The 22,983-nt window shown below is 37.1% G+C and overlaps 1 protein-coding gene, 1 long non-coding RNA gene and 1 pseudogene across 19 annotated transcripts in view; 1 reads left to right on the forward strand and 2 right to left on the reverse strand.

Annotated features, from left to right (window-relative positions):
- Positions 1 to 22,983, reverse strand: part of LOC127679301 (killer cell lectin-like receptor 5) — a 403,713-nt gene that overhangs the window by 82,242 nt on the left and 298,488 nt on the right. The window lies entirely within an intron of this gene.
- LOC127679316 (uncharacterized) overlaps positions 1 to 22,983 on the forward strand; it is an 83,695-nt gene that overhangs the window by 7,749 nt on the left and 52,963 nt on the right. The window lies entirely within an intron of this gene.
- Positions 532 to 15,818, reverse strand: LOC127679310 (killer cell lectin-like receptor 2; annotated as a pseudogene).

Consider the following 22,983-nt stretch of genomic DNA (forward strand, 5'->3'; position numbering starts at 1 on the left):
TATGACTGTGAGATTCTCAAAAAATAATATTAATAAAGATAATCAGTGAACAGTTTTTATCAGATTATAAATAAACATAAAACTTGGAGTTTACATAACACAACATGTTGAAATGGAAGTTAGGCATACATACATATGTATATGTAAACATGCTCTTATATTTGTAAGTAACCAACAAGTATATAAGCTAATGACAGTAAAAACATGTCAAGTAAATATGTGAGAGGCTCACATTCATTGAATCTGTCATGATGATTCCTTGACTTCACACCATCTAAACTGGTTGTCTTTCTAGTGCACTGGACATTTTAGAACACACACTTCTGAGATGTATGCAGTACTAAGCTATTCTTGGTCAGCTCCCAAACCATACATTTTCTTCTGTAACACTTGCTCAGACACTCTTATGAAGTTTTCCTTACCACTGAGCTCCATAATAAATGAGGAAAGCCATGTGAAACAAGAAAAAAGTTTTGCACACAATCCTTCTGATTCTCACAACAGTGTTAGACTCTAAAAATATCTGGAAACTTACAGTTTAGATGGGCCATTGTCAATCCATGCCAATTCCTGTTTTTTATTATCATATGACAATCCAATCCAGTAAGTGTCTGGAGTAATTTGGATCCGAAGGAACTTCTGTAAGGAAAAAACACACCTTATGAGGAAATTTCCATAGGTTTGATGAGAGGAGATTAAAACAATCAGGAAAAGTTTCCAGCATTCCTCTGTCATTCTCTTCTGTCTTGTCCACTCACTGCTCAGTCCCACCATGTTCATTTTCTAAAGTGACTTCCTATTAATAGCACACTTAAATCAAAACTAACATCAAGTGAATAAGGTATTTAAAATAAATCTTCAGATGTCCTGAAATACTGGGTCCATGAAATTATTTGTGACTGTGTCTCATAGACAAAGATTCACTCTGTAAGCAAATCTGTTCTTGAAATCACAATCTTCCTGCTTAAGGCCCATAAAAAACATGGGCAGCTAAACATTTTCTGATGCTCTATAAAATTATTCAAATGTGCATTAATGAATACTATGGAAGTGTATGGAAAATAATTTCCTGTCTTCAAAGAAATGTCATAAGGATGAAAAGTGCTATGTGGCATGATGTGCATTGAACTCCATGCTCCAGAGAGAAATTTTCCTGTTTCCAATACAGAAGTGACAGAACTGAGAAGGTGGAAAGATATTTGGAAATAAGTAGAGTATCTTACACATGACATTTGAATGGTACGATGTCTAAGTGACTGCTTATATTTTAAAATATGGGTGGGCTTAAATTTAATTATGTTGATTGTATCTGTGTGTTTGTGTGTCTCTCTGTGTGCACATGCCCTTGTTTGGGTTGGTATAGAATTACTTTTTTTCCTGTTTTTGTGGATGTAGTTTTCCTCCTTGAATTAGAGTTTTCCTTCTAATATTTTCTATAGGGCTGGATTTGAGGCTAGATATTCTTTGAATTTGGGTTTGTGTTGAAGTATCTTCTCCATCTATGGCGGTTGAGAATTTTGCTGAGTATTGTAGTCTGTTAGCATCTGCTATTTTAGAGGTTGCAATATATCTGTCTAGGCCCTTCTAATTCTTACTGTCTCTTTTACGAAGATGGGTGTAATTCTGATGTCTGCCTTTGTGAATTACCTGCCCCTTTTCCTTTGCTGCTTTTAATAGTCTTTCTTTTTTCTGTATATTTTGTATTTTGATTGTTATGTGGCACGAGAATTTTCTTTTCTTATTCAGTCTAACTTGTGTTATATAATCTTCATTTATGCTCACAGGCATGTCTTTCTTTAGGTTAGAAAATTTTTCTCCTATGATTTTGTTGAAAATATGTTTGGGTTTGCAGCTGGAACTCATCAACTTCTTCTATTCCTAATATTTTTTTTTGTTAGGCCTTTTCATCATATCCTAGATTTCCTAGATGTTTTGTGTAAGGATATTTTTAGATTTAACATTTTCTTTCAAACATCTCCTGCCACAGCACATCATCTCCAAGTAACACAGAAAGCCAGGTATCCACCCAACCGTGTGGAGGAGACAGCTAGCATAGCCTGCACCCAGAGTTGATTGGGGCCTTAGAGCTACATACCCAAATACAACTACAACAGAGTGGGTCTCACAGAAGTACTTACATACTGGTATACACAGAGAGAATGTGTCTCCCAGGAGCACAGAGAAGACACTGTCAGCGATAGCAATGGCAGCTAATACTAGAGATAACCAAATGGCCAAAGGCAAATGCAAGAATATCATCAACAAAAACCATGGCAATATGGTTCCATCTGAACCAAGTTCTCCAACAACAGCAAGTTCTGGATATCTCAACACACCAGAAAAGCAAGACCTGGATTTAAAAATCACACCTCAAGATGCTGTTAGGGGATTTCAAGGACATTAATAACTCCCTTAAAGAAATTTAAGAGAACATGAGTCAACAGGTAGATGGCCTTCAAAAGGAAACACAAAAATCACTTAAGGAAATACAGGAGAACATGGTTCAACAGGTAGAAGCCCATAAAGAGGAAGCACAAAAATCTCTTAAAGAAATAAAGGAAAACATCAACAACAGAATACAAGAGATAGAAGAATCTTGGGTGCTGAAGATACCATAGAAAACATTGACTCATCAGTCAAAGAAAATACAAAATGCAAAAAGCGTGTAACCCAAAAATATCTAGGAAATCCAGGACACAATGAGAAGATGAAACCTAAGGGTAATAGGTATAGAAGAGAGTTAAGATTTACAACTTAGAGGGCCAGTAAATATCTTCAACAAAATTATAAAAGAAAACTTCCCTAACTTAAAAATATAGATGCCCATGATCATACAAAAAGCCTACAGAACTCCAAACAGACTGGATCAGACCACAAATACCTCCTGTCACATAATAATCAAAACATCAAATGTTCTAAACAAAGAAAGAATATTAAAAACTGTAAGAGAGAAAGGCCAAGTAACATATAAAGGAAGACCAATCCAAATTACTGCAGACTTCTCACCAGAGACCATGAAAGCTAGAAGATTTTGGGCAGATATTATACAGATTCTAAGAGAACATAAATGCCAACACAGACGACTATACCCAGCAAAACTCTCAATTACCATAGATGGAGTAACCAAGATATTCCATAATAAAAGCAAATTTACACAATATCTTTCCACAAATCCAGCCCTACAAAGGATAATAGATGGAAAACACCAATACAAGGAGGGCAACCACACCCTAGAAAAAGCAAGACAGTAATCTGTCAACAAGCCCAAAAGAAGATAACCACTCAGACATAAAAAATAGCATCAAAAATGACAAGAAGTAAAAATCAGTATTCCTTAATATCTCTTAACATCAATGGACTCATTTCCCCGATTTAAAAAAAAAATAGACTACTGGACTGGATACATAAACAGGACCCAGCATTTTGCTGCATACAGGAAATATACCTTAGTGTCAAAGACAAACACTACCTCAGAGTAAAAGGTTGGAAAACAATTTTCTTAGCAAATGGTCCCAGGAAACCAGCTGGAGTAGCCATTCTAATATCACATAAAATTGACTTCCATCATGAAGTCATTAAAAAAGATGTATAAGGACACTTCATACTCATTGCAGTGGCTATTCCTGGTTGTCAACTTGACTATATCTGTAATGAAGTACAATCAGGAATTGGAAGGCTCATCTATGATTCTAATCTGGAGGTTCAGAGATACAAGTATCTGACTTGGAACTAGGCATGGAGATCTTGAAGCATAGTGGCTATGAATTCCAGAACGTTAAGACAAGGAGATCTCTGAGTTCAAGGTCATCTACTATTAAAAGCCTGGTGGCACATGCCTTTAATCTGGGCCACACCCTCTGCTGGAGACATATATAAGGACATTGGAAGAAGGAAGACTCACTCACTCTTCCTTGCCTGCTTGCCTCATGGGACTGAACAACTGCTAGATCCTTGGACTTCCATCCACAGCTGCTGCTGACCATTGCTGAGGAGTTGGCTGTAAGTCATCAACAAATTCCCAAACTATATTGAGACTGTCCACATGTTCTGTGACTCTAGAGAACCCGGAATAATACACTCATCAAAGGAAAAACCACCAAGAAGAACTCTCAATTCTGAAAATCTATGCTTCAAACACTAGGGCACCCTCATTTGTAAAAGAAAATTTATTAAGCTCAAAGCACACATTGCACCTCACACAATAAATGTGGGTGATTTCAACACTCCACTCTCCACAATGGACTGATCAGGGAAAGAAGAACTATACAGAGACACAGTGAAATTAATTTATGTTTTGGACCAAATGGATTTAATATATATATATATATATATATATATATACACACACACACACACAGAGAGAGAGAGAGAGAGAGAGCATTTAATCTTCAAGCAAAAGAATATACATTCTTTTCAGCACCTTATAGTATCTTCTCCAAAATAGACCATATAACTGGTCACAAAAGAGACTGCAAGAGATATAAGCACATCAAATGAATCCCATGCCTCTTATCTGATCACTATGGAGTAAGGGTGGTCTTCAATAGCAACAAAAACAACCAAAGGCCCACATACACATGGGAGCCATGAACAATGCTCTACTCAATGATACCATGGTCAAGGAAGAAATAAGGAAAGAAATCAAAGACATTTTAGAATTTAGTGAAAATTAAGGCACAACATACCTAAACTTATGGGACACAAGGAAAGCAGTGCTAAGAGGAAAACTCATAGCCCTGAGTGCCTCCAAAAGGAAACTGGAGAGAGCATACACTAGCAGCTTAATGGGACACCTGAAAGCTCTGAAACAGAAAGAAGCTAATCCTCCCAATAGGAGTAGAAGGTAGGAAATCATCAACTTCAGAGCTGAAATCAACCAAGTAGAAACAAAAAGAACCATACAAAAAATGAACAAAAGCAGGAGCTGATTCTTTGAGGAAATCAAAAAGATAGATAAACCCTTAGCCAGACTAGCCAGAGGTCACAGAGACACTATACAAATTATCAAAATCAGAAACAAAAAGGGATATATAACAACAGAAACTTAGGAAGTTCAAAAAATCACCAGATCCTACTACAAAAACCCATAGTCATCACAACTGGAAAATCTGGAGGAAATGGACAATTTCCTAGACAGATACAAAATATCTAAATTAAATCAGGATCAAGTAGACCTTCTAAACAGTCAAATAACCCCTAAAGAAATAGAAGTGGTCACTGAAAGTCTTCCAACCAAAAAAAGCACAGGGCCAGATGGTTTTAGTGCAGAATTCTATCAGACCTTCAAAGAAGACCTAACACCAATACTCTTTAAACTATTCCACAAAATAGAAACAGAAGGAACACTACCCAACTTGTTCTATGAATCCACAATTATACTGATAGCAAAACCACACAAAGACCCAACAAAGATAGAGAACTTCAGACCAATTTCCCTTATGAATGTCGATGCAAAAATACTCAATAAAATTCTTGCCAACCGAATCCAAGAACACATCAAAACGATCATCCACCATGATCAAGTAGGCTTTATCCCAGGAATGCTCAACAGTGTTATTGCCGACCAAATCCAAGTACACGTCAAAACTGTCATTCACCTTGATCAAATAGGCTTCATACCAGGGATGCAGGGTCAATATACCAAAATCTATCAATGTAAACCACTATATTAACAAACTCAAAGAAAAAACCACGTGGCCATTTATTTAGATGCTGAAAAAAGCATTTGCAAAATTCTGCATTCTTTCATGCTAAAAGCCTTGGAAATATCAAGAATCCCATGTCCATCTAAAGGTAATAAAAGCAATATACAACAATCCAGTATCAGACATCAAACTAAATGGAGAGAAACTTGAAGCATTCCCACTGAAATCAGGGACCAGACAAGGCTGCCTTCCCTCTCCATATCTATTCAATATATTACTTAACTAGAGCAATTAGACAAGAAATGGAGGTCAAAGGGATACAAATACGAAAGGAGGAAATCAAGTTATCATTGTTCAAAGATGATATAATAGTATACTTAAGTGAACCAAAAAGCTCTACTAGAGAACTCTGGAAGCTGATGAACAACTTCAGCAGGGTGGCCAGATATAAAATTAACTCACACAAATCAGAAGCCCTCCTATACTAAAAGAATAAACTGGCCGAGAAGGAAACTGGAAAAATGACTCCCTTCAAAATAGTCACAAACAATATAAAATATCTTCAGGTGGCTCTAACCACACAAATGAAAGTTATGTATGACAAGAACTTCAAGTCTCTAAAGAAAGAAATCAAAGAAGACCTCATAAAATGGAAGATATCTCATACTTATGGACTGGTAGGATTAAAATAGTAAAAATGGCTATCTTGCCAAAAAAGCAATATACAGATTCAATACAATCCCCATCAAAATCCCAACTCAATATTTCATAGAGCTAGAAAGAGCAATTTGCAAATTCATCTGGAATAACAACAACAACAAAAAACCCCACCAGGATAGCTAAAACCATTCTCAATTGTAAAAGAACTGCTGGGGGAATCAATATCCCAGACCTCAAGCAGTACTACAGAGCAATAGTGTTAAAAACTGCATGGTATTGTACAGTGACAGGCAGGTAGATCTATAAAATAGAATTGAAGACCCAGAAATGAACCCACATATCTATGGTCAATTGATCTTTGATAAAGGATCTAATTTCATCCACTGCCAAAGTGATAGCCTTTTCAAGAAATGCTGCTGGCTTAACAGGTGGTTAGCATGCAGAAGAATGAGAATTAATCCATTCTTATCCCCTTGTACTAAGGTCATGTCTAAGTACATCAAGGACCTCTACATAAAACCAGATACACTGCAACTAATAGAGAAAAAACGGGGAATAGCCTTGAGCACATAGGCACAGGGGAAAAATTTCTGAACAGAACCCCAATAGCTTGTGCTCTAAAATCAAGAATTGACAAATGGAACCTCATAAACTTAAAAAGCAAAGGAAACTCTCAATAGGACAAAATGGCAACCACAAATTGAGAAAAGATTGTTACCAACCCTACATCCCACAGAGGGCTAATATCCAATAATACAAAGAACTCAAGAAGTTAGACTCCAGAGAGCCAAATAACCCTATTAAAATGGTGTACAGAGCCAAACAAAGAATGTTCACTGGAGGAATATTGAATGGCTAGGAAGCATCTAAATAAATGTTCGACATCCTTAGTTATCAGGGAAGTAAAAATAAAAACAACCCTGAGATTTCACCTCACACCAGTCAGAATGGCTAAGACAAAGACATTAGGAGACAGCAGGTGCTGGAGAGGTTGTAGAGAAAGAGGAACACTCCTCCACTGCTGGTGGGATTGCAAGCTGGTAAAGCCATTCTGGAAATCAGTCTGGGAGTACTTTGGAAAATTGGGCATAATACTACTGGAGGACTATGCTGTACCTCTCCTGGGAATATACCCAGAGGATTCTCCCACATGTAATAAGGACACATGCTCCACTATGTTCACAGCAGGCCTGTTTATAATAGCCAGAAGCTGGAAAGAACCCAGATGTCTTTCAATGGAGGAATGGATACAGAAAATGTGGTATATATACACAATGGGGTACTATTAAGCCATTAAAAATAATGAATTCATGAAATGCTTAGGCAAGTGGGTGGAACTGGAGAATGTCATCCTGAGTGAGGTGACCCAATCAGAAACAATAAGAGTCACCAAGTACTCCCAGAGCTCCCAGGGACAAAACCATCAACCAAAGAGTATACATCTCAGAGTCACCCATGGCCCCAGACATAGCAGCAGAGGATGATCTGTTGGACACCAAATCAGGGAGACGCCATTGGCCTGGAAAGACTTGATGCAGTAGTGTAGAGGAATAGCAGGACAGGGAAGTGGGGGAGGGTTGATTGGGGAAGGGGAGATGGCTTATGGGATTTATGGGGGAAGGGGGATCCAGGAAATGGGACATTTGTAAATAAAGAATATACCTAATTAAAAAATCATTCTTTTTATCTTCTAAGACTGAGATAAACAGAGAATTCTCAACACAAGGGTCCCAAATGTCCTAGAAGCACTCGACGAATTCTTAAAAATCCTTCATCATTAGGAAAAGGCAAATCAAAAACATCTCTGAGATCCAGTCTTATACCTGTCACAATGGCAAAGATAAAAACCTCAAGCCATAGCACAGGGTAGTGAGGTTGTGAAGCAAGGGGAACATGTCTTCATTGCTAGTGGGAGTGTACAATCACTCTGGAAATCAATTCGATAGTTTCTCAGAAAATTGGGTATAGCTCTACCTCAGGACCAAGCTATACCACTCCTGGGCATATTCCCAAAGAATTCTACACTACCTCACAAAGACATGCACTCAACTATGTTTATAGTAGTTTTATTTATAATAGCAAGAAACTGGAAACAACCTAGACCGATTTCCCTCAACGGAAGAATGAATAAAGTTAATGTGGTACATCTATGCAACAAAATATTATTCAGTCATGGAAAACAAAGACATATGAAATTTGCAGGCAGATAAGTGGATCTTGACAACATCCTGTGTGAGATGACCCAGTTCCAATGGGACACACATGGTATGTACTCACTTAATAGTTGACATTAGTCCTAAAATACAGGATGCCAATGCACCAGGCCGCAGACTGAAGGAGGTTGGACTGGAAGGAGGGTACAAGCAAGGATGCTTAAGTCTTATTGGGAAGAGGAAACAGAACAGTCTTGGTATGCAAATAGAGAGTGCAAACTTGGTGGGAGTAGGGATCATGGGGGGAGTGGAGGATCTGGAGTTCCAGTATGGAGAGGGGGCAGAGTGGAAGACAGGATGGCTTTGTGAATGAAAGGAAATGTGCAACTGATTAGGAGGTAGGAGGCATCTCCAGAAAGAGACAGAGACCTGGGATAGGGGAATCCCAAACAATCAATGGGTGTATCTTTCAGTGTGACTTACAGCATTGGGTCATATGAAGCCTGGGGAGACTATCTCCTGTGGCTTGGCAGGAGATTGAGTAGAGCTATTGAACCAATAAGACTCCTAGTAGACATTCAACCCCAAATATATCCTGTCTATGAGAAATGCAGGGTTTTTGGATAAAGCAGAGACAAAGGGAACAGTCAACCAAAAACGCACCCAACTTAAGGTTCATCCCGTGGCCATTCACCAATCCCTGACACCATTGATGATGCTCTGTTATGCTTTTAGTCAGGAGTCTAGAATGGCTGTCCCCTGAGAGTTTCCACCCATCAGCTAATTCAGACAGGTATAGACACTCATAGTCAAATACTAATGGAATAATAGAAGAAAGGATTGTCGTCCTTAAGAGGATAGGAACTCCTCAGGAAGACCAAAAGAATTTACCAACCTGGAAGCTTGGGGCTTTCAGAAACTAAACCACTAACAAAAGAACATACATGGGATGAACCTAGGCCTCTCCTCACATATGTACCAGATTTCCACCTTGGTCTTCATGTGGGATCCAAATGAAGGGATCAGGGCTTATCCCAAAAGTTGTTGCCAGTATGTGGAATATGTTCTTCTAGTTGCACTACCTTGTCTGGCCACAGTGAGAAAGGATGCACCTAGACTCAAGAAAACCTGATAAGTCAGGGTGGAGGGATATCCAAGGGAGGATCTGCTCCGTGGGGAAGGAAAGGAGGTATGGGGGAGGGATTGTAGGAGACATTGACCAGGAGGGGTTATTGACTGGAATATAAAGTGAACATGTAAAATAACAATAATAGTAATAATAATTTTGATGATGTTTACTGTATCAAATGGATAATTATACTATTATTTGACATTAAAACCCTTTTAAGTTGTTGTTTGAACATATATTAAATTGATGTATAAATATTCTACCATGTTATAAGTGAGCAAGATTTCAAAAAACTTTGTATTTTATGAGATTTCATTAGTAATAATGTAAACGTAATATGTCAGAATCTTGGAAACTTTACTTTCTTTTAAATACTCATTTCTAAAGATGGGATTCATCTTTTACAAAACATAAAATTACTATTCAGTAAAAATTATAGACAGTTTTTGTGAAAATCGCAAAGGGGTTAACTGGTTAAACCATTAGTTTGCATGATTCTTATATTATTTCCATTCTGCAGGCAGGTGTAGAGTTCAACTCTTGTCCCTGTTGTCACCTGATTATTGATCTCAGGCAGCTTTACTTCCCAGTTCCACAGAGCAAACCCTATATAATGGACTCTGGAGATTTAGTTCTCACTCTATAGAAATACATAACTGTCAGTCACAGGATGTGTTCTACCAAAGGGTTGTGACACTATGTGAAGAGAAGGAGTAACCTACCTGAGATACTCTTACTGCACAATTTGGTTCACTTTAAAGGAAAACCATGTACAAATAAATGTAGAGGTCTCTTTTAAAAAACTGGATAGAGTATGTCATTATTGAAGGACTAGAGTCAGAGTCTAAGAAAATAAATGGATATGTAAGAGTTGGTGGTACCAGTTCATCTTCATCATCTATCCTCAGAAGAGATAAACTGCAATCCTGGCAGATCTGTTTACATCCATTCCAGCGTTTGTTGCCCATGATGAAATAATAACATTTTATGCCATTGCAGAACCAGTGTCCATCCACACGTTTGCCTACAACAGAGAAGGTAAATGTTTAAACTTCACATTTTCTGGTATTCTGTTATCTGAACATCTGAACAACAATGTATTGATTAAACCTGTGTTAAAAAAATAAAATCTCACAGTTCTCAGAAATTGAGATTCTATAATGCCCAGAGACCCCTGTACACCTACAATCTACACAACACTGTTGATAACAGTATAGATATAGAAATATTTTATGTCCATCATGAATGAGTCAGTAGAGAAAATGTAGCACGTAGACATAAAAGAATACTATTTAGCCTTTAAAGGGAAATGAATTACCAGTGCATGATTATGTCTGCCTATAACCAGAGCACTCCAAAGAATAAGGCAGGAGGGTCACTACCTATTTGAGACCAACCTATGCTAATTGTGACGTCGATGCCAGGCTTGTGTATACAGTGAGTTCCAAGTCACCCTGGGATACAGAATGGCATCATGCATCACACTGACACCCAATTGTGGGATCCTGACTTAGGTGATGAACATGGATGAATTTGAAGATAGTTTGCAAAGTGAACCATGCCAGGCCTAGGACCACATTGTAGAGGAATTTCCCTTAATTGTCTGATTGGTTAATAAAGAAAAATAGCCAACACTCGATAAAAATGAGGAGGCAAGCTTTCCAGACAAGAGAGGAAGAAGAGGGGAGGAAGAGAAGTTGGAAGAGACTACTGACAGAGGAGGACAGAGGTAGAGAAGTTGGAAGGATGATAGAGCAGATATGCATGGCCTGGTGAAACTGCATGTAGCAGGTATTTCATAGCTCGGAAAGAAAGCGGTGTCATGGCATATCTGCCCAATATATGTGTACCTTTTATAAATATATAACTGAGTTGTGTTTTCCTTGCATGAGCTTATTGAGCATCTAGGTTTACAGCAACACCACCCTATATGATTCCATGAAGATCAAGTTTCTAAAACAGTCAAGTTCTATGCTGCAAAGGCTTGTGAAATAATAGTTGCTGGAGGTCACTCTATGAGCACTTGCTACACAGAGGCAGTTAAACTGATGACAAAATTCTAGATCTGCAGTAATACATTGTGAATACACTGGTCCACTTAGCATTGTGACATGGTCTTTGTTAAATGCTCTTAAGAAAATAAGAGACATAAAAGAGAGGTTTCTATATAATCTCCTGATTGTGGTAATGCCTTTAGTGCCATGCCACATGCTTGAATCTGTCAAGCTTAAGATATTAAAATGTGTGTAGTTAGTGTAAAAAGAGTACCTCAATATTATTATTTTGCTTAGTGAGGTTCTGGGCATCACTTAAGACATTAAAATTTGTGTAGTTGGTATAACAAGAGCACCTCAATACTACTATTTTGTTTAGTGAGGTGCTTGGAATAGATATACTCTATTAACAAAATTTATCTCCAACATTTGCTTTCCAGCAGAGAGGTATTATTGTGAAGCTCAGGCTAGCGTTGAAATTTGTGTGCTGTCCAGATTGTCATGACCGTCATAATCTTCCTCCCTCAGCCTCCTAATTACAGGGATTAAATCATTTATAGATGAAGATGTTATTTTATAATAATGACCAAACCCTTTATTGTGAGTCAGGAATACATCAATGATAATTTTGTATACTTTTTCATTTCCTGTCAATTTTATAATGTAGCTATTTTAATGATAATAGTCCTTGCATAATGAGGATCATTACCCACTATTAACATAACCCAGTGAGATTATATACAAGAGTTTTTGTAAACTTTAAATCCTGAATAAAATTTTTAATGACAATTGATAAACTGTGTCAGTTAAAGATCACCAGTCAGGATAAAAGACAAGAAAGTTTCCTTGTAACACTTGACATTTTCATCTTTCCAGCCTAATTCACTGTGTTACTGACAGAGTTACAATGTGTGCACAGCATGGTGAGACCCCATGTCTGTTCCAGGGAGGGTTCCTTTGTGACAAACAGGCCAATTCTCTCAAAACAAGTCAGATGGAGAACACACACACACACACACACACACACACACACACACTCACACACACACACACAAACACACACACACACACACATAATAAATTTTCTGACTGAATCCATATAAATGTTCATTTTAGAGTAAGTATTTGGTAGATGCACTCTTACTAAAAGCTGCCACATTCTATCAGCAACAAAGTTAGAGATTCAGATTTTACAATATAGCACAAGGATCTGCATTCTTGGGGATTATGACTTGTGATTCAATCTTCTGAGACCAGTAGGAGCTAGAAAGTTCCCTCAGTTCTATAAACTATAAGATTCTATTAGCACAAAACAGTGATTACCAGGCTTCTAGGACCTGAGAAAGGTTAAAGAAACCCCAGATCATTAACTCACACATCAACAGCATCATAAGTGATACTTGACTTCAAAGCTTTGGTAGAGAAAAAACAATAGAAAATAATGGAACTCTCTTTTCAAGATCCCCCCTTTACCTCTGTGCTCTAAGCAATCCAAAACAATCTTGGTTTCCCCGTGGCATCTGTTGTTTTGTCTCTTGAGGGTGTCTAGAAAATTTTTGTAGGAATGACATTCTATAGACATATTTGCCAGCATCTCTTTTAAATAGCTTTCATTTTGCATGGTGCTGTAGTTATGGTGGAGGTTGTTTAGTGTTTCCTGCAGTTCATGTTTTTCTTGATTATTCTGAAAAACTAAAGTTAGTAGCAGACATAACATCAAAAATGCTCATAACGAGTTTATTGAAATTTATGATTACAGAAAAAAACTTCATGTTGACAGCCAATACATGTCAATACTTGAGTTCCTTCTTTAAGCTTTGTAAATCAGCACTTCAATTAACTCACTGTACAAATAGTAACACCAATATTCCCTATAGGTAAGTTGAATATAAAGTAAATAAAGCAGCTGAATAAAATTGCAGTGGAATATTCTTTATGTTGGAAGTAACTACCTGTTTCTTAATTTTTACATCACACATTTACAAACAAATACCTAAGTAAAATATGTAGCAAATGCATAACCCACAATCAAAATTTGAGCTAAAAAATGATAAGAAATGGCACAATTGTTATTGGAGCATAAGAAAATCAAAATATCCACATATATATCTGTGTTTAAGCATAGCCTGGAAGTGATAGTCTGTATATGTGTGAAGGAATCCAATAAAGTTGGATTAAAAATTTAAAATTTCATGGCTTTACACAGGTGCTTTTTTGCTTAACCATGGACTCAATATATGCTGCGGCAAAATGAAAGGAAGGTCATCATTTTTTGTACCACTGTTTATCTCGGAATATTTACCTAAGTTCACAAATACTTGAGTTAAAAAAGCAGGTTATCAACAACTCCTTAGAACAAACATAGCCAAGAATAATAAGGAACAAGGCAACTAACAATAGTCCCAGATCTGACAGATTAGTTATGTAAGGGAACAGGACATTGCAGCAAGTCAGGGAAAAACATTAAAGTCCAGAGATTCTGGATCATCCCTTTATTATAGGCAGGATAATGGACAGTGTGCAACTTCACAGTTCCTATCTACAGCTATTCTTTAGACAGAAGATCAAAGAAGATGTATCTCATTTACTCACTGTTTGTCATCAACACTGCAACAATTACCAGCCGAAGTGAACAGAGGATTCCAAGAGTTATCACAATGAGCTGCCATGGGACTGAACATTCTTAAATCAACAAAACAAAGCAATAAAATCATCAACATGAAAAGAGCTCCCCTAGATACTAATTATAAATTGTGTAGCATGGAAACAAGGGGAAATTTTGTACAAGTCTATGGAACAAACTTATTGAAACAGTAATGTCAAAATTGTATATATCTACCAAAAATGGACTCATTGTAGTATTCCTACATGTGTGAAGGAATTTGAACCTATTTCAGCTTTGGCTTTATATTGTGAATACTCCTGATTCAACCTAGAAGAAGTTGAATGACAGAAATATGCCCTTACCCAGTTATACAGGAATAGGTGTACATTCTACAGAGGGCTTTGGAGGCAAAACTACAATCTAAGTACAAGATACCAAACTGGAGCATGCATTTCAGCAAAGAGGAAAACTGAGGGTGGAGAAGAAGGAAACAGTGATGGATGTTCTTGAGAACTTGTAGGGAACTGTAACTCCTCTAGAACTGATACATCCCCATCTTGTAAAGGTCTTCTAAGTGAACTATCTCTTTTTTCCTGTAAGGTAGTGTTTGTTCTATATAATAGTAAATATTTTTGTGTACCTAAGGCATTTGCAATCTGAAAGTCATGCTTCTGATCACCATTCCATAAAAGAAGCAAAAGATCTCAGCTTGGGGTATAGCTGGGTACTGAGTACTTATATTCAAGTCAAAAGCAAAATTTTCTCTTTTCATCAATAAACAAGTTATTCTTTGACATTTTCAGGAACGTACAGTGGGGATTAGCCATTCCCACACCAACTAATATTCTCTTCCCCTATCTCTTCCTGTGCACATTTATTCCTGTTCACATCAGAAATTTCCTCTTCTGATGGACAATTTTTGATGCCTTGTTCCATTAGATGTTGGAGATATTTATGGCATTTTAAACTATTTCTTCAAGAGTGAAATAATTATTTCTAAATAATAAGTTTCATTTTCTTAGGATTTTGTTTGCCTAGAACATTTGGTGTTTTTTCAGACTCTAGTTTTTCTATTAGTTTTTATCTGTTCTGAATTCTTCTTTATTATACTGAATATATTTTTAAAATCCCTAAGATTTCTTATATCATCTTGATTTTCAAGAAGGATTTTGTGCTTTTTGTCTATAGACTCCCATTTTACTACTCTGGCCATCAGTCTTCTTCAGTTGCCAGGTAACAACTAAAATGTTTAAGTAGGGTTCTATTTTTTTTTTCTGTTTTATAATTTGAAAACTTTATTACGTTATTTTTAAGCTTAATTTCAACAATTTTATACATGAATACACTACAATTTATACACATTTCTTCACCCCCACCCATGTGCATAATCATGCTCAAATGAAATGGAACATTGTAGATTCAATAAAAGGCTGTCAGATATTTTTAGTTTGTTAGTAGTTTAAAGGGCATTTAAACGTGTGATTTTTGACACTTAGAGCACTTACCTCTCTGGTGAGCTTTTCTGGACCCCAGAGTCTCCTCAGGTCTCATTTGCTTCAGCAAATCTGTTGACTTATGAAATCACAGAGTTGTGAAAGTGACCTCTTGCTCACTCATCTTGGTAGTGTGTAAAGTATGTTCTTTGTTAAAATGTGTTCTAGGTTATTCCAGATGAATTCATCAGAGAGTTAGAAGAGCAATTCTCAAATTCATCTAGAATAACAAAAAACCCAGGATAGCTAAAACTATTCTCAACAGTAAAGAACTTCTGGGGGAACCAATGTCCCTGACCTCAAGCAGTACTCCAGAGCAATAGTGTTAAAAACTGCAAGGTATTGGTACAGTGGCAGGCAAGTAGATAAATGGAATAGAATTGAAGACCAAGATATGAACCCACACACCTATGGTCACTTGATCTTTGGCAAAGAAGCTAAAACCATCCAGTAGAAAAAAAGATAGCCTTTTCAACAAATGGTGCTGTTTCAACTGGGAACTAGCATGCATTAGAATGCAAATCAATCCATTCTTCTCTCATTGTACTAAGTTCAAGTCCAAGTGGATCAAGGGCATCCACATAAAACCAGACACACTGAACCTAATAGAAAAGTAACTGGGGAAGAACCTTGAGCCCATGGGCAGAGAGGAAAATGTTTTGAATATAACACCAACAGCTTATGCTCTAATGTCAAAAATTGACAAATGGAACCTCATAAAATTACAATGGTTCTCTAAGGCAAAGGACATTGTCAAAATGACAAAATGGCAACCAACAAATTGGGAAAAGTACTTTACCAACTCTACACCGGACAAAATGATAATATCCAATATATACAAAGAACTCAAGAAAGTAGATTCCAGAGAGCCAAATAACCCTATTAAAAAATGAGGTACAGTGCTAAACAAAGAAATTTCACCTGAGGAATACTGAATGACTGAGAAGCACCTAAACAAATGTTCAACATCCTTAGTCAAGAGGGAAAAGTAAATCAAAACAACCCTGAGATTTTGATGTATTTCATAACTGCCTGCAGCTATTACAAACTGGGCTGCTGGAACAGATGCTGAGGGATAGATTGGGAAGGGGCGAAAACAAAGAAGTTTCAAGGCTGAAACTTTAATGTTGGTCAGACCTTTTAACAGTTTGGGCAGACCCTTCCCCTCAGACTCCAGGCTTAGTTCAGGTCGAAGTTGTCTAGCTTCTCCTGGAGGTCCTTGTCTCAATTGCTCTTGCAGCTGGGTGGGTCACCTGCTTAATTCAGGAATCCATAGACCTGGAGTAACAATGAGCTTCACCTTCACTCCACCCTAGGTGGAGCAGTATCTTGGCTAGGGGGAGAAGTTATCCTTGACCATTGTCAAGTGCACTCTTTGCACTCCACCCAAGGATAAAAATAAGTAGGTTAAGGTTCCTGCCTTAACCTACTTCCCTCTTATGCCCTAGTGGCAGATTCCTGCCAGAAGCCAGGGATTATCCTTGGCCAGTGTCAAGTTCCTACCACATGGTATGACTCCCAAATAAGGCTCTGTACAAGATTTCACCTCACACCAGTCAGAATGGCTAAGACCAAAAACTCAGGAGAAAACAGATGCTGGAAAGGATGTGGAGAAAGAGGAACACTCCTCCACTGCTGATCGGGTTAGAAGCTGGAACAAACACTCTGGATATCAGTCTGGTGGTTCCTCAGTAAACTGGGCATAATACTATTGGAGGACAAGACTATACCACACGTGGGCATATAACTAGAGGATTCCCCAGCATGTAGTAAGGATACATATACCGCTGTGTTAATAGCAGTCCAATTTATAATAGCCAGAAGCTGGAAAGAACCCAGATGTCCCTCAGTGGAGAAATGGATACAGAAAATGTGGTATGTTTACTGTATGGAATACTACTCAGCTATTAAAAACAATGAATTCATGAAATTGTTAGACAAGTGGTTTGAACTGGAAAATGTCATCCTGGGTGAGGTGACCCAGTCACAAAAGAGCACACATCCTATGCACTCACTTATAAGTTAATATTAACCCAGAAGCTTGGAATACCCAAGAAACAATTCACATACCAAATGATGCCCAAGAAAAAGGAAGGAGGGGCCCCTGGTCCTGGAAAGGTTCAGTGCAGTGTAGGGGAACACAAAGACAAGGAAGTGGGAAGGGGTTGATTGGTGAATTGGGGATGGAGGAGGGCTTATGGGATTTTCAGGGAGGGGCATCCAGGAAATGGGAAATTATTTGAAATGTATATAAATATATCAAATAAATAAATAAATAAATAAATAAATAAATAAATAAATAAATAAAATACTTATCTGCAAAACAAAAATGTGTTCTTGGGTGATTTCTAAACAAGAAGTTGAAATATCAACTTTTAGGAAGTCACCTGTATCTAATGATACAGAGGACTCTGAAATGGTGGGTTCTGACTAATCACTTAATATTCCAAACATCCTGACATGCATTGGACATGATTTCCAGTATAAGAGAATTCTTTACAAATTTGTGTAAAAGTTATTTTTATGTCTAATGGTCACAGAAAATTTTTTAGGAACTTTGGAAAGAATTAATAATTTTATTAATAATAATATAATATTGACACTGCCTGTTGGTTCAAAATATTTATTATATAAAATGATAGTTAAAATTGGTACCACTGAAAGTCATTGAAAGACTTTAAGCAATCTTTCCAAAAATCAAAGAGTCAAAGATGTAAGAATAGTAAAAATTTATTTTAAAACTCTTTACCCATTTTGATAAACACATGACTAATATATGACGTTCTTTCAGTCTTTTTATTTATACATGACTCACAGAGTTTCCCAGATACTACCTTCAAAAGAATATTTAAAGGTACATACTACAGGTGATCCAAGACATATAAATATCTCTTGCATTGAAGATCCCATCTGCTGGTATGTCTAACCTTTCTATCCAGATCTAGTCTATACATTTCTCTCCATGCTTGGACATGGTAAATGGAATTAACTAGAAAAGATCATACTGAGTAGGATAATCTAGGCACAGAAAGGCAATAATATATATTCTCTGTCATCTGAGGCTCCTGGCTAAAATTCTTCAGAAATGATGTGTAAACTTTTGTGACTTCATTAGCCTGGAATGTAGAAAGGGGGCACTTTTTGGTGGAGTGTGTGTTACAACAGAGTGTGGTATAGAGATACAATATGAAGGTCTAATCTCAAATGATTCCATGTATATAATCATGTCATGTGTAATATACTCATATATGTTGTTGCAAGACGAGGGTATATAAAATTAAATTTAGTCACAATGCAGCATACTTGCGGCAATGCCAATAAAGCATACAATTTGATAATAAGTAGCAATGTATTAGTAAACAGTATTTCTAACTGGCATTACTGCTGCATTAATAACTGAGATGGTTACTAGCAGATAAAATAGACAACAAGCTGCACATTTTACAGGATTCTTCTCTAGTTTTATAATTTATGAAAATTTCTGAAGTGATTCACCTTCTGCCTTATTTCTTCTAGAGAAGCAAAGAGTTCTTCAATTCCCGATTTTTTATAAAAATTGTTGTTTATTATTATTGCTCTTGGGATGACCTTGCCCAAGCCAACATGTATGTGTCCAGAAGACCATAAGAAAATATTTTAAAGTGAGTTCTCTCACTCTATCTTCATTTGAGTTCCAGGGATCAAATTCAGATATTTAGTCCAGCTTGTGTAGCAAATACATTTACATACTGACCCAATTCAACTGGATTCTATTATAACATCTTATAGGTAGGTAATACATAAACATTTAATGAAGTTAAAGAGTCATGAGCTCCATAGATTCCTCTACCTTACTTTCTTAGCACACAATTCTTAGCATATTCTGAAAAAGAAAATAACCAGTACAAAATTAACAGTGTTCACATGCTATCAGAGTTGACCTAAAAGAAGTAAGAAAAACTGTTACCTGTGTCTCTACACCAAAGTAATTCTGTTGTAGTCAATTGATGTCCCAATTAGGGGAAAAGTTGGTCTGTCCTGGTCTGTGTTCCATAAGAGACTCCAAGAGGAAAGGTAGAACTAAATTTCCTCTAAGCTCTAATCAACCTCATAATTTTCTGCCCCTCCCCTTGACCAAAGCAAAAGAGGAAATTGCTTAATGAAACCTAACTCTGAGAGCAAAGGCAAGAGGAATCATATTGTGCAAGATGCTGCAAAAATAATTTCCATATTTGATATTTGAAGAAGGAGACGAACAATTCCACAGAGAGAGCAAAACCTGTGTCTTTAGCAAATCTACTAGGAAAAAGAGGGACTGACATTCCTCTGTACAGTTTTGTAAAAGTCTATAGGAAATTTACTCTTATGTTACTATTTTTTAACTTACTTCTTGATTTTAATTATGTGAATTACAGCGATGTATGCATTAGGAATACCTTTCAAGTACTCACATTTCCACTGGTAACTTCTTCCTTTACACTCTTATATCTTTGTAATCATTGATAATGTTTAGAGTGAACATTGATGTCACTCCATATGGACTGGTTCACTGGTGAGGTTTACATGATTCCGGGAAATCGAATCTCAGCAATAAGCATAGTCATCAAATATACTTCCCCTGAGCTACAGACTCAGGCCCCAGTTTGGTTTTGTTCTGGTGATTTGTTTTTGAATTGTGGGGATATTGTAATGGTGTGGGCCTAGGGAGTAATTGTTTTACCAAGACTATCTTTAGTCCTTTAATAACCTGTGTCAGAACTAACATCTTGTGACTAATATTTAAAAATATCATGAAATCTATGAACATAGAAGACCACTAACTTCCACCAACTTGAAGGCTAAGAATGCCCTCTGATGACCTATAGAAAAGCTTCCCCCATCTTGATGCAACCACTTCTCTGATATTTCCAGCAAAGTATGTTGAAAATGCCTTCATTTATGACTTTCTACGTTCTTTAGGCCTCAAAAACATTCTGAAATTGCTTCTGCATTGGAATATGGAGTTATGAAAACTGAAAATGGTTCCAGTATATACTATCCTTTATTTCTTTCTAGGTAAAAGCTAGGTTTTACATTAATAGCTCTTCATTCAAACCTCTTTTTGTGCATGCTGCGTTTAGGATATATATGCTGAGTATTTATACACTTCACTAGGATTGAGGGTACATTGCAGGGTACAGCATGTATGAAGGCTTGACTTCATACAACACAGTAATGATAATAACAACAATAATAATACAAATGACAATGGCAGTAACAAAACAATGATGATACTAATAGAATAAAGAGAGTATGTAAAATACTATTTGTTTTAAATAGTCTCTTGCCATGAACTCATCCTATTCAGAATATATTCATGTCTCTCACTACACGGTACTTTCATTTGAGTGTAGATTTTCCAAATGACTGGCTTGTTTTTGATGAAATCCATTTAAATTGTTCTTCAAATCAAGTGACAGTGATTAACCAAGCACTGGGAAATGGTGGATGCCTGAAGTCTAGAAGAGGAACTGAAGATGCACTGACAAGCCTGATGCCTAATGTAAGAGGGGATCCTGCTAATTTTCTCCTCCATTACTAAATTCTTGCCAGCCTTTATTCACCAGTGCTCAGAAGCATCCTTATTTTTTTCAGTCCATTCTCCAAGGTTTTATCCCATTTCTGAGTCTACTCAATTCTTACCATTATATTTTATTACTTTTGTTTTATATGACCAGGTTCTATATCCTAAAATTGATCCATTTATATACTTAAAGAAAAAAAAACAAGTTGTATATTGATCATTATCATTTCATGTGTGTGTGTGTGTGTGTGTGTGTGTGTGTGTGTGTGAAAGAGAGAGAGAGAGAGAGAGAGAGAGAGAGAGAGAGAGAGAGAGAACAGAAAGAGGTAAAGAGAGAAGGTTTGATTTCATACAAGCTACGTGGTATACATGGTGGTCAAAGGACAACTTTACTGAGTTTGTACTCCTCTTCTACTGAGAATTCCATAGTTCAACTTTGGGCATGTCATCAGGCTTGTGTGGCCAGAGCTTTTACCCACTGAGAAATCTTGAACGTCATGGTTTTGGTATTTTTACCAAGCTAACTCTGAGTGATCACTCATGTGTGCATTATCATACACCTGAGGACACCTGGAACATATTACAGACATTATATCATCACAATAGTTTAAAAAAATTCCCATGGGTGCAGTGTGGATGACTCCTGTATAACTCTATCTAGTCTCTTCTCTCGACCCCCTTGCCCTGGGAGAATCACTCTATTTCTAGCCTAGACACAAACACACACACACACACACACACACACACACACACACACACACACACACTTGGAGGACATAGGAAGTGGGTTGGAGGTATATCAGTGTTGAAGAAAGTGGTCATAGTGTCTAAGTACAGACAGATACTTGTACTATCTCAGCTTGCCACAGGAAAGACTCAGAAGAAGTCAGCTGACTTACTTAAGGACATTCTATAAATAACCCTTGACCCTTGCTCCAAATACATCATTTAAGTGTATACAGTATATGGATACAATGAACTGTGAGATGACCTTGTGTTTTAGCTTCCCACAAAGCAAGAACCTTGGATCTTGAGTGACATGAGTGGAAACACCAACCTAGGATCTTGTGACTTGATGTAAGACCAATCATTCACAAATTCTTTGACCACAAAAATCAGAAGAGCCATTTGTTCACAAGATTGCTTTAGCATGTAGGGAAAAATACATAACATAGCAAAACAAGTAAACCTGCTAATCACAAGAATCAGTGGTCTCTCCACCCAACGGGTAGCCCCAATGAGGCTTTTTCCCCCATGATTCCAGTAGGCAGATGCTGCCCAGAGCTTCAATCTCCTCAGGCCAACCACCCACTGTGACAAACTGCTAGCTCAGATTCCCTTAGTCCTGTAAAATGAAAACACTAGAGACTTGTAATTTACCCCCCAGAGTTATAAAGGTTAATTTCCAACCCCAAAATATCCTAACAAATAACACAAAACTCAATTGATATAAGCTGCACACATATATCAGGCCAATGTAACCTATACTACTCCTTTTCCATTTATGAAATCCCTAGCTAATTTTGGCCTGTCGAGGCCATGTGGTTCTGGTTCATTTTCTTTTCCTCCATTTACTCTGTCTTCTGTCTCTCTCTGTTTCCCCTTCTTCCACTTCCCCCTTTCTGAATCTTTTATCTATGCCCCATCTTTCCACTGCCAAATCACGGGTTCTAGTGTTATCTGACTAATTAAGATTTCACCTGACATCACCTGAGTACAGACAATTCTCTTGATGGAGCAGAAAAAACAGCAATAGACAACA

The sequence above is a fragment of the Apodemus sylvaticus genome, chromosome 2 (genome assembly GCF_947179515.1).
Source record: "Apodemus sylvaticus chromosome 2, mApoSyl1.1, whole genome shotgun sequence".
NCBI lineage: Eukaryota > Metazoa > Chordata > Mammalia > Rodentia > Muridae > Apodemus > Apodemus sylvaticus.